The sequence below is a fragment of the Geospiza fortis genome, unplaced genomic scaffold (assembly GCF_000277835.1).
Source record: "Geospiza fortis unplaced genomic scaffold, GeoFor_1.0 scaffold878, whole genome shotgun sequence".
Classification (NCBI taxonomy): Eukaryota; Metazoa; Chordata; class Aves; order Passeriformes; family Thraupidae; genus Geospiza; species Geospiza fortis.
The window spans coordinates 434,913-444,958 of NW_005054471.1; the positions used below are offsets into that span (position 1 = coordinate 434,913).

Here is a 10,046-nt window from a genome sequence, read left to right on the forward strand (position 1 = left end):
GAACTGAGGGCAGGCAGAGCAAAACCAGGTGACTATAAAGAGGTGTAAGCCCAAAACCTGCCCGTGTTGTTGCAGCAGTGTGAGGCACAGTCGTTTGTAATGATGATGAGCATGGCCAGAGACCATTCTTCCCACCCTGTTGTGTGTGTCTGATGCTTCCAAAGAGCCACCAGCAGATTTTCAGTACATCTCTTTTGTAGGTGGAGGGTAGGTTCAACTTCCCCTGGATGCTGCAATCCACCTTGCTTCTGTGAAACTCTCTTCATTTGAGGCAGTGCTCTAAGGGTTAAGCCATGGTTGTGGGATAGGGTTTGTAACAGGAACAAAGAGGGCTTTTAAGGTCTGTGCTGGCCTAGGAATAGAGGGAATTGATTGAGCCTTTCCCAGTGTGTTGAATTACAAAGGTCATGGAGACCCTTTTGCTGGGAGGCAGCAGCCTTTGAGGTCCCTGCTGGAAGTGGGGCAGAGAGAAAAGAAATTGTGAAAGTCAGTGAGAGCAACTGAGTGGAGAGCTTTAAGACCAGGTGAAAACTGGAACTGTATCCTGGGGTAAATAATGTCTGACCACAAGGCTGGGTACCTTCTCCCTGGGATTTTTGGGTGGTTTGGTTTTGCTCCACCTCCTTCCGCCCCCCTATTGCATTTACAGCTGCCCCACACATGACACCTGAATAAGCCGCCCCTCTGGTGTACCCAGAACTTGGGCAGGCCTCTCCAGCCTGCTCAGGGCTGGTGAAGGCAGCAGAGGATAAAAGGCAGTGCCTGTAAGGGAGGATCTTTCCAAAATGCAGAAGAGGAGTGTCTTTGGTGCCTACAGGGACATTCTGCGTCGACAGAAGAGAAAGCTTCATACCACCTGAACCTGACCTGGATTTTTCATGTGTAGCTGGGCAGGAAAGCCCAATTCTAGTTGGTTTCCAAGCCCCTCTTCTTAATGTTGTCTGCTCAGGATGTCCCATGGGGCGCAGCAGCAGAGGGTCCAGCAAAAGGAGCTAGGGAAAAGAAGGATGGCAGAAACTTCTGTTTCCCTTCCTGCAGCAAGATGAAGAGTGGACACAGGTAGTTTCCATCTTGAGCTTGCGATGGGATGAGCCATCCAGCCAGTCCATCCAAGACATACAGAAAAATGTGGTTTAGTCCTTAAAACTTGCAGGTTTCAAGTACCAGCTTATCAGGCATCTGGCCATTCAGCTCCATCCACTGGCACAGGTGTGCTCCCCCATCTGATCTTTTATTTAAAGTAATTCCACTTCTGATCTTTATGTTGGATCAGGTGACCTCAGATGTGATTTTTGGAGCAAAGGGCTGTTTGGGCTCTGCCTGGGAGATGAAAGCTGATTCCAGTTAATATCCCATGGGGGTCTCTGCAGCCACCACTTAAGTCAGCAGCCCAGAGGCTTCTCTACTTTTTCAAGACAGGACTGTGGGTGCACAGAGCTGCATGAGAAGGGGGGCTTGTTTTGGTGCTCTCAGAAACCCAAACATCTGCTCATCTTGGTAGCCAGCTTGGGGTCATTCTCTGTGTATCTATCTCATTAACCAGGAACTGTTTCAGCAGAAGCATCAACTTCATGGACTAGTTGCTGCTTATCACTGACTTTGAGAAGGCCTGAATTCCTTCATCTGTTGTTGCTCCAAATCCTCTCTTCTCACTCTGTCCTTTGGCATCACCTGGGCTGCAGAAACTCGCCAAAAACAAACATAAAGGTGGATAAATGGGCTTCTCTCTGCTGGTAGTTCCAGGCTGCTGACCTGGAATGCTCTGTTTGAAGACAGCAGAGTCTACTCACTGCATTTTGGGTGAACACTCTGCCACTCTTTTCAGCCACCTGGACTGCAGAAGGGGAATATGGGGCACTTGCAAGAGTCCCCCTTGGTGTGGGAAAAATGTCAGAATCGAGAACAGCTTGGCTGTCTCTGCTCTGCTCCTTCTCCCATCCCAGCTGGAGAGGGGTGTTGCAGATGGGATGTTACCCCTCTGTTAGTCACAAAGAAGGGTGTGGCAGGAAAGTCTGGCTCAAAAGTCAGTCAGTCTGGCTCAAATTGGATCAGTTCCCAGCTGTTTAACTGGATGTAGGGCAGTCCCTCAGCTTCCTCTGTGCTTGGGGACCATGTTAGGGAGCTGACCATGTCCAAGAGCTCATACAGCTTTGTTGCTGCTCTCTCAGGGGCTCCCAGAGTTTGTAGACAAGCCCATCTTTTCAGTGGTGGTAGGCTGATTTAAGCATGTGCACTTCAATTGCTGGGTCCATCCTGCTGGTGGCTGCTGAGTTTTGTTCAGGAGCTTGCCCAGCTGCTGTGACTTTAGTGACACTGTGGCCATGGTGTTGGCTCTGCTGACACATGCTGAGCACTATGGATCTCCCCCCTGCTTCCCTAGAAGGGACCTGAAGTACTGGAGCATCCTGATGAGAGGAGGGGTGCTGTGCTGTGCAGGGGAAGCTGCAGGAGCCCATAAGGATGCCATGGGACAGAAACTTGTATTTTCTTGTCCTGAGAAAAGAGGCTCTGTGTATACATAGTGAAGATCAAAAATTGAGAAGTCCAGGGAGAAGCAGCAGTTCTGGCATACAATCCTGAGCTTTGGCAGAAAATCATTCTTTGTGCCTATTAATATGTGACATTCCAGCCCAAAGTGTTGTCCCTCGCTCCCTGGCCAAAATACAATTTACTTTGGCCTTAACTCCTGGGTGTCAGGGCTTTCTGTCTAAGCTGGGGCTGCGTGACCCTGCTGAAGACATAATGCTTGATTGACTTGTTCTCTTGCAGTGTACTTGCCCCAAGTATCCTGTGTGTGGCTGCAGGCAAAATGCTGCAGATGGCCAAGTGCTCCTGGGTGGAAGGGACCAGAGTCCCTTGTCAGCATGACTGTGACCCATGTGATGTGGAGAGGAAAGAGAGAGAGAAAAGCCTGTGAATGGATCCTCGAGCTCTGACAGGCAGGGGCGCAGGTCAGTGTGCTGCATGGAGCAGCATCTTGTGCTCACACCACAGCTCTCCTGTGCTCAGACACAGATGGAGGTGCAGAGCCCCTGGGTGTGCCACAGCTCTCGCTGGGCTTGGCACAGCTGCACAGTGCCATCTTCCTCTTGTCACCTCTGTCTGCTGTGGTCCCTCTGAGGAGACTGAGGTTACCTGGACAGCTCTCGGAAGGTGGAGGACAGCCCTTAGCAGATGGAGGCAGTGTGTGTGGCTCGGGAACAGGCCAGGATGTGGAAAAGAAGGGAGGGAAAGGATATGGGGCAAAGCCTGTTTGAGCTTCAGCCCCAAGCATTAGGGAATTGCCAGTCAGAGCAGCAGCCTGCAGAGGATCTGTGTGTACCAGACCATGTGTGTAACTTGCACTGTCCACACTCAGGAACTTGCCAAGCCCGTGGGCCTTGCACGCACAGCAGCATTAGCACAGCTGACTGTAGCCATGCTTAGAAGAAATAATTTTATGTCTCCCAGGAATCTGGCCACCTTGGAGAGTAAAACCAGGAAGAGGCACAGCCTGGAGGAGCATGTTTGGCTGTACCCAAAGGCTACTTAGCTGGCAGACATCTTGCCTGTGGATCTGAGCTGTGGCAGTGCTGGGGAACCCTCCAGCAGCCAGCAGGGGGATAAAGGGAATGGGTCTGCCTGGAAGGCAGCCTCAGAGCCTGGAGGAAGCCCTCCCCTAGCATTGCTCCTTATCTTGGCAGCACTCCCAGCCTGCATCTGCCCCTTCTCCCCACAATGGGCTTGAGCCAGTGGTGTCACCCCTGCCCCTCTTGGGTGCTGTGGGGGCAAGGGTTCTGGCATGGCCAGGCTCCCTGACCAGTTTGCTGCCTTGCAGACTCTGTGTGTGTGTGTGTCCAAAATTGCCCATTTTGCATACACACACACACACACGCCTTTGTGCATGGGGCTGTGGCAGAAATGGGTTAGTCAGGAGGGGGTGAATCACAGGGGAATGAGTCAGTGGGAAGCAGAAGGCAGGTGCTTGTGCAGGACAGGGCTTTAAGGGAGCCCAAGGGTCTGGCAGCTCATGCTGAGTGCATGGGAGATGGGCTGAGCTTGCCAGAGGAGAGCTGGGAAAGCCAGAGGGCTTAGCAGGCGAAGGCAATGCCTGTGCCTTGGGAACAGGCCAGGATCTTAGCTGCATGCTGAACTCCAGCTGTGGTACGTTGCTCTCCTGGAAAGGCTTGGGGGATCTTTGGTGCTGAGGCTTTCCCAAAGAGGAGCAGTGCAAGGGAGTGCAGGGACCAGGTATGCCTGCCTCCAGTGAATCAGGTGGATCTTCAGCCCCACACAGGCAGTGGGGTGTCCAGCCAGCCCTAGGCAAGCTGCGCAAGTCTCTGTACTGGTCAGATCCTGCCCAATTGTCTGAGAGAGCAGATGCAGTATGGGAAAATGAATGATACTTGTTGGGGCAGAGAATGATAAACAAATAGCTCTGGATTGAGTGAAGACAGTGTGGAGGAAGAGCTGGGATGCAGATAATACACTAGAGATTTGTGGACATGGGTGGTTGTTGCCTCCAAAACCCATTGTGTGACCTGGGCTCTGCTGCAGACCCTTGAGGGTATTGCCAGGGCTGCAGATGGCTGCTTCTCTCATCAGGGGACCTGCTCTGGACTGCTGGGTTTCCATCTAGCACAGCTGGTCTCTGCTGAGTTGGACTCCTAATTGTCCTGCTCATCACTCCTGCACACAGGTCCCTCATGGGCATGGTGGAGGCAGCCTTGGTATCAGAGCTATAGCAGCACAACCAGAGCTCTCTGTGTCTAGGACCAAACTTCTTGGAGCAGGTACTTGGGAATTCTGTCTTAGAATAATGTAGGTGTGTTGCAGCAGGCACTGGTATTGCTACCAACCAGAGCAAGGATCAGGCACTTGAACACAAGCAGCTTCTGCTGATCTCAGGTTGAGATGAGTCTCTTTTTTCAACATCCCCAAGGAGGGCAAGTGCAGGTACCTCCCCCCCTCCCTGGTGGCACCCTTGGCTGGGCAGGATGGAGCCCAGCAGGCTCCTGCACTCTGCAGAAATGAGCTAGAGCTCTGGCTTCTTGTGTGCTGCAGTGGGCAGAGGCTGAGAGTGGTGGGCTTGTGCAGCCTGGGGGAGGGCAGGCAGTGAAGGGGGCTCTTCCTGCTGCTGCAAGCTGTGGGTTTGCAGCTTGGCTTTCTTGGGAAGTGCCCAGGGGCAGCATGAGAAGCAATTTCACACGAGGGAAATTCTAATTAGATATTAGGAAAAACATTTCCCTGCAAGGCAGATGACTCTGGAGTAAGGCCCAGAGAAGGGAGGCAGTTTCTACACTAGGTGACTTTCAGCCCCTAGCATGGGCAAACCCCAGGCAGTTTGCTTGAACTTGGCCCTGCTGTTAACACAATTGGACCCAAACTCTCTGAGGTCCCTCCCCACTGTTGTTTCTCAGTTCTGCAGTTTTCAGGTTGCTTGGCAATGTCATATCTCATGGACTATTGGATTGACCAGCTTGGAGGTACATGGAGGGCTCAGGGTCTTGTTCTGTCTGTCCTCTTGTCACTTGGACTCATCTGTGTGGTATTAGCAGTGGTGGGAGATGGAGGCACTGCCTTAGGAGCATTCCTCAGCTCATTCACTTGTCCCTGCTTCTCTTAGCTGGAGCACCCATCTCTCTGTAAGTCTGCATTATTTCCTTCCCACATGAGCACAAGAAACTAGTGGGCAGTGAAGCACAGGATGTAAAGCATCCTCCTTGCTCTGCTGGAAGCGCAGAGCTGTGATGTGTAGGGGGGTGCTGATGTTTTTGGAAGACTCATGAGGATTCTGGCCTCCAGCCCTCCAGATGGAAAGTGTATCTTCCCCATGGTGCCTGTCCCAGAGATAGTGGTGATTGGAAAGGAAGTCACTTGGTAGCTTTTTTAAAGGTTGCAGCTGCTTGACCATCCTCAGCACATGGATGCTGAGATGAGCCCAAAGGACTGTCTGGAAAGAATTATTTACTCCCAGTATTTTCTGTTTCTTTGCCAGCCTTTTATTCTCATGGCTGCTCTTTTCCTGATCCTGTCCTTTTGCAAGGCTGGCTGCTGGCAGTCTTATGAGCCTTGTCTTCAGGAACAACTTTGCTCTGTGATTTATTGTGTCTCTGAGCTTTGACCTGGTGTCTGATGCTGCAGAAGCCCATGTCTGGTGTGTAAGTGTTCAGAGGGTGTTTACAGTGTTTGGCCCATCCTGTCTGCAAGAGTAATGAACCAGAGCAAAGGGGTCTGCCTTAGCCTTGGTGCCTGGGTTAAGCTGACCTGCAGCAGTAGCTACATCTGCTTTCTCATCTGGCAGAGGCTGGGTGGAATTTCAGGCTCCCTTCATGTGAGTTTTCAAGGTCTAGAACATTTTCAAAAACCATGTTAGTCCCCAGATCCCTTCCGAAGTTGCTCCTTTCAGCCTTTCCCTTGGGCTTGTTGACACTGGGCTGCCAAAACCTTGTGCACTCTGTTCTCCCTTCCTTGGCAGTCCACACGTAACTCAATACTGCTCTGGGCATGCTGGCTTTATTTGGATATCCCGGTTACAGTTCCCTCCTGCACATCAGGAGCAGCAGGATCTGGTGTTTTGGGCCAAGAGGTCCCTGAGGTCTGCTCCCAGCTGCAGGAGCAAGTGCTGTGTGGCAGGAGATGAGCTGGTCTCTGGTAGGCCATGGAGAGCTCTTAGGTCTCTCAAGGCTTTGTCTCCCTAGGAGGGTCAGGTCTAGAAGGACATCTGTGTCCTCAGGGCATGGATCAACCACCAGGGTGAAGATGTTTTTGACTTGGTTGTCTCTGCTGTGTGTGGGGCCCCAGGGGTGGTTCACTCTTGTGGACCTGGAGGTTTGCAGTTTCATGGGGTGTAATAGGAGCTGGACTGTGTCTCCTGCTGCCCTTCAAATGGATACACCTACAGTCCCTCTTACCCCCCTGTTTCCCTTCTTAGGGCCTTCTGCCCACACTGCCTTCATTATGGGCAACATTGTGAATGTTTAGATGACAGTTGTGTCACCCTTTTCTTAAGTCCAGCAGGGTGTTTCATCTTCAGTCCTACAGGAAAGAGAGGTTTTCCTTTTCTGTGACAAGGTGCAGGACATTCAATTAATGGTGAAAATACTCCTTCGCTGCAGTAACCCTGATTGTGTCAATCTTCTTAAAATCAAACATGGACAAAGCCTCACCCTTGTGGCCCAAATACCTGCCCAGCACATGTCATCACTCTGGCCTGTGCTAGACTTGAGCCTTTCTAAATTGCAGCTGGAAATGAGTGAGTTGGGTGTGTGTGCGCACAGCCGTGTGTGTGTGTGTGTGTGGTATCTCCTCCCCCTGTGCCACGTACATGTCTCATACATGGAGTGGAAAAGATGCTGAATGTCCCCACAGCTGCTGCAGCCTTATCTGCAGGCTGCAGCTTGGTAACCAAGCAGGAGGCCCGAGTGCCTGTGCTCAAGCACCTCCCTTGGAGGGCTCTTACAGTAAAGGGAAGTGTATTGCAAGAGGGCTGGGGAGGGGCAGTTCCCACGGGGCAAACGCTGCAGTGCACAATCATTGCTGCCCGCCCCACTGCAAGCCATTTGCCTACTCCCTCTTCAAACATGTAGCTTTGACACCCGGAGCTGATCAGAGCAATTCAGCATCCCTGGGACTTCCTTCACTGCCCTGAGGTGCCTGGTGACTGTTTGGGGAGGTACAGAAAGGTGATGGTGCTGTGGGTCTGTCGGGTGTCAGGGACTCATCAGGGGAGTGTGTGCAAGGAGCCCTGGGCTGGTGGGGCTGTGGGTGTGTGACAGTCGGGAATGGGAGGGGCCTGGGGTAATCTAAGGTATGAACTGCAGCAATCAGGAGGCAACAAAGCACAGGTGAGAGCTGGGGGCTTGCCTTGGGGGTTCGTGGAAACAGGACGGGGTCTGATGGTGAGGTGGGAATGAGCAGGAGCACATTTTTGGGGGTACAGAGCCCAGCTGCTGTGGGGAAGGAAGGATGAAGGATGTGGGGAAGGGGCAGTGTTGTGCATCTGGGTTTAGGCAGTGTGAATGGCTACAGGGCATCAGGATACAGAAGGAGGTGGCTTGGTGAGGAGGCTTTGGATCCCTGTGTATCACCCTGTATGCAGTGGTGATAAAGGGAGAAGAGAGGAGATAGCAGAGGTCGGATCAACAGGGCTACCATAACCTGCTGATTCTGTGCTATCTTCTCCCAGCTTGCAAAACATTACCTCACCACCAGAGCTCCGTGTCAGAGGCTCCTGTTTCTGTACCCAGCTAATAGTGCTGGAAAAGGGGCTGAGCTGTTCAGGCTGCTCACCTAGGTCAAGCTTCCCATAGTGCACAGCCCAGGACAAGGAGCTGGCTGGAGGCGAGTAACTGTAAGTGATTGTCTTACCAGTGGAGTTGAGTTAAATAGGTTAGTATAAAGTTTGCAGGGCTTCTGATGCAGACACCGACTTCAGGGTGTTATTCCTCCTCTTGGAAGATCAGATAAAAGGGACTCTTGGTGCTAAAATTTGTAGATCACTTAGAATGGTGAGGGCCTCATCCGGACTGGATCTGGGGAATGTGTCCCTTGGATGGACAATAAGGATGGACAAACATCCTTATTGAAGTTGAGCTGTGTCAGTGCACTGGTGCCTTGGTCATGGCCAGAGACCTCAGGTATCAAGCAGTGCAGACCAGAATTGGTCCCTGTCCTTGGCCAGATCCACTTGCCTTCTCAAAGCCGTTCTATGACTGGCTGCACAGGCATGTGACTTGGTAATCACACGGTGGAAAATTTTCCATTGGTTTCTGTTGGCACCAAGCTCTGGACTGTAACAGCCAGTCTGCAGGGTCATCAGTGGCTGAGGTCCCCTGGGCCTGTTTCTCAGGCTACCACTCCTGAAGAGGGACAGGAGGGCTGGAAGGGAGCTGGCTGACATGTCCCAGTGCCTGGGTGGCCAGGGGCTTGCTTTCACATTCTTTCTTACCACAAGGTGACTGCTGAGGCCACTATGCTGCCCCAAGTCCAGTGCCATGTGTCTCCCCAGGGCTTGCAAGTGCAGTCCCGTCTGCACCCTCCCCTGTGCAGCTGCTACCCCGAGGTGAAAAGACACGGCTTTTTATGATGTGGAGCCAGCACAGAGAAATTTGCTGCTTGTGGGCAGCTGTTGTCCTGGGCCTGGCTCGTGTCCTCCAACACTTCTCACCCGGGTGCTGCCTCAGGGAGGGGAATAGGGACTTGCCCACCCTCGACTCCCTGTGTCGGGCAAGTAGGTGCCACCTCGGGCTGACGGGAGTGAATAGCTGCGGTGGAGCCTAGCAGCATCCTGCTGCCTCTGCAGGGATCCTCTTGGGCAGCGGAGAGTTTTCCCCACCCCCAGCTCTGCCGCTGCCTCTTTGTTTTCTGGCAGAAGCCTCTGTGCCTTTTCATTGCCGTTGAGGCGCCGAGCAGGAGCCTACATGTGCCGCGTGTGCGTCTCGCCGGGAATGTGATGCGGGCTGGGAATCCTGCCGGGCCAGGCAAATCCCCTGCAGGGCAGCGGAGGCCAAACAGCAGCTTCAGAGGTCTCCATCCCCTGGACCGTTCCTCCGGTTGAACAAGGCTTCGAGGCTGCTGGTCTCCCTCACAAAACCCTCTTTTGCATTGACAGCGCTTCTGCACCTTGCCACAAGTCGAGTAAGTTATATGGGAAGGGGCCGGTCCTCAGCTGGGCACTCGGGCTCTCCGCTGTGGTCCTCCCTCGCTCCCGCTGGGAAGGCACCTGAGATTAAAGCAGCGCCAAAGGCTATGGAGCTGGATACAGCGGTGGCTGAGGATTGCCTTGTGCTGCGCCTGCCTCTCCATGTATTTGATCTCTCGACTTCCAGCGGGGACTGAATTCCTGTGCTGGATTCTGGGCTCAGCTCTTGTGAAAGGATCCAATTATTTTAGAGCTTTGAGCATCTCCATTTGCTGCCCATATTTGCGGCGCGCTGGCTGGAATTCCAAGTGATTAACGTGGCTGTGACATCCCTCCTAGGGGTGTTATCTTTGCTCGCTGTCCCCCACCGCCCCCCTCTTCCTCCTCCGGCAGCGAGCGAGCGAGACAGGCAGGCAGAGACAAA

The 10,046-nt window shown here is 52.9% G+C and overlaps 1 protein-coding gene across 1 annotated transcript in view; it reads left to right on the plus strand.

The window, feature by feature from the left end:
• Positions 1–9,362: 9,362 nt before the first annotated feature.
• Positions 9,363–10,046, plus strand: part of FAM214B (family with sequence similarity 214 member B) — a 13,618-nt gene continuing 12,934 nt past the window's right edge. The window contains exon 1 of the mRNA XM_031062870.1: positions 9,363–9,618. The gene's annotated coding sequence lies outside the window, so the exon portion shown is untranslated. The remainder of the gene's footprint in view (positions 9,619–10,046) is intronic.